The sequence below is a fragment of the Lepidothrix coronata genome, unplaced genomic scaffold (assembly GCF_001604755.1).
Source record: "Lepidothrix coronata isolate B3197 unplaced genomic scaffold, Lepidothrix_coronata-1.0 Scaffold173, whole genome shotgun sequence".
NCBI lineage: Eukaryota > Metazoa > Chordata > Aves > Passeriformes > Pipridae > Lepidothrix > Lepidothrix coronata.
The window spans coordinates 1,380,012-1,382,590 of record NW_016690353.1 but is presented as its reverse complement, the minus strand read 5'-3'; the positions used below and the strand labels follow the sequence as shown (position 1 = coordinate 1,382,590).

Here is a 2,579-nt window from a genome sequence, read left to right as displayed (position 1 = left end):
ACTTATAATTATAAGTTGTTGTTATTGTTATAATGTGTTATTATGGATAAATTATTATAAATTATTAGTGATTTCATATAAAATAAATATATAAATACAAAATAAAATAAAAAAATAAATAATAATTATTATAATAACTTATAATAATAACTTGTCCAATCTCTAATCCAACTGTTTATTCAGAAATACAACCAGTATCGGCCTGAAAAAGTGAGTTTTCTGCCCAAGGGACACTTAGATCTGACCTAAAATCTGGAGAGGCAGCAAGAGGTGAGGGGAGCTCCCACCAGGACTTAGTGATCCCAGCTGAGCCCCACAACTCCTTCACTCACAATCCTTGGAATTCTGAGGCTGTTTTAATTGAAATGAAATTTCAATTTAATATTGAAATATTTTTAAATATTTTAAATATTTTAGTGTACCCTGACCCTCCAGCTCTGCTCCAGAAAGATGCAGGTCTGCCAAAGATCCTGTTTGGGAGCCCTGTCTTGGTTACCCCATGTGTGTTTGGAGAACATCCTCTTGCCTGTAGTAAGTTGAATTGCTGTGATGTGAGGACAAAATTCAGGTCATAAACTGGTAGGTGTCTATTTTAGGCTGCCCTGTGTTTCTGCTCAGGATCTGACCCAAAGCTGGGCTAAAATCTGGAGAGGCAGCAAGAGGTGAGGGGAGGTCCCACTGGGATTTAGTGATCCCAACTGAACCCCACATCTCCTTCACTTGCATTCCTTGGAATTCTGAGGTTCTTTTAGCACTTAGGATTTAATATTGAAATATTTGAAATATTTTAGTGTACCCTGGTCCTCCTGCTCCACTCCAGAAAGATGCAGGTCTGCCAAAGGTCCTGTTTGGGAGCCCTGTCTTGGTTACCCCATGTGTGTTTGGAGAACATCCTCTTGCCTGTAGCCAGTTGAATTCCTGTGATGTGAGGTCAAAATTCCGGTCATAAACTTGTAGGTGTCTATTTTAGGTTCCCCTGTGTTTCTGCTCAGGATCTGACCCAAAGCTGGGCTTTACTGGAGAGGCAGCAAGAGGTGAGGGGAGGTCCCACTGGGACTCAGTGATCCCAGCTGAGCTACACATCTCCTTCACTCACAGGCCTTGGAATTCTGAGGCTGGTTTAGCACTTAGGATTTAATATTGAAATATGTTAAATATTTTAGTGTACTCTGGTCCTTCAGGTCCACTCCAGAAAGATGCAGGTCCTGTTTGGGAGCCCTGTCTTGGTCCCACTGGGACTCAGTGATCCCAGCTGAGCTCCACATCTCCTTCACTCACAATCCTTGGAATTCTGAGGCTGTTTTAGCACTTAGGATTTAATATTGAAATATTTACATATTTTATTGTACCCTGACCCTCCAGCTCCAGTCCAGAAAGATGCAGGTCTCTCAAAGGTCCTGTTTGGGAGCCCTGTCTTGGTAACTCCATGGTCTCCACCCCAGTTGTGTGTTTGGAGAACATCCTCTTGCCTGTAATAAGTTGAATTGCTGTGATGTGAGGACAAAATTCAAGTCATCAGCTGGTAGGTGTCTATTTTAGGCTCGTTTAGGATCCACCTGAGTGGTTCTCCAATGATTACAATGAGAATTTTCACACTTAGCTCACAGGAAGACACCAGAACTGAAGACAGATTGTCTCAGGCTCTGAACCAGCACCTAAATTCCAGTCTGGCCCTTCCCAATCCATCTCCCCTCCCTCTCTAACAGCCCTGCTTCCCACATGACATCCATAGCTACCCAATAAATCCTAAAACAGATCGGCCAAATTGTCCTCTGGATGTGCCTGTCTCTTTTTGTTGGCTGTAAAGAAACCCAGAAAACTAGTCCAGGCTTAACATTTTTTTACTTTTAGCGGGTGAAATGAAATTCCTCCTGACTGAAATGAAATTCCACCTTAAACACACGGGGATGTTCTGAGCATTAGTTCATATTTTATCAATAACAATCTGCAGCTTAACTCTGGGGAAAATTTACGTGCAAGAGGATGGTGATTTATGGATATCTGGGTGAAGGGTTATAAAATACATGTGTGGGTGTGCACACTTGAAAATCCACGTGTGTGCACACATTCATCTCTACCTGTATATTTATGTAGGCAAAGAAGGATGAATGTTTTCCCTCTGGTGCATTCAGGGAATATTTTGGAGCCGGGGGGGTTTGTTATGACCGTCTGGGCTGGTGTTAAACGCAAGATCAGCTGTAGATACGGGGCAACACGAGCCAAAATATTGCTCTTTTCACCATTCCTGTCTCCTGTGGAGCAGTTTTGGCTCCCCGGCCCGAGCGGCGGCGATGACGCCGGTGCAGACAGCGAGGAGGGCAGGGATGTGATAAATGAGGGATGGGGAGGTGGGGACCTCTGGCTCCTCATGCTCACAGTGAGTCACCAGCGTGCTCCCAGCATCCAGGCAGGAAACCTTCCCTAAAAACACGAGCCCTGGGATCAGCCCAGGCCTTCAGGCTGCTGCTCTTTGCTTCGGTGCCTCTCGTGCCCCGTCATTTGGCCACAACAACCCCCGGCAGCTCCAGGCTGGGCCAGAGGGGCTGGAGAGCAGCCAGGCAGGAAGGGAGCTGGGAGTG

The 2,579-nt window shown here is 45.1% G+C and overlaps 1 long non-coding RNA gene across 1 annotated transcript; it reads right to left on the bottom strand.

The window, feature by feature from the left end:
- Positions 1–233: 233 nt before the first annotated feature.
- LOC108504693 lies at positions 234–1,968 on the bottom strand. Its single transcript, XR_001877213.1, has 3 exons — positions 1,350–1,968; positions 797–918; positions 234–544 (listed from the first exon to the last, which is right to left on the bottom strand). It is a non-coding gene; the product is annotated as an uncharacterized LOC108504693 (long non-coding RNA).
- Between the last annotated feature and the right edge of the window lie 611 nt (positions 1,969–2,579).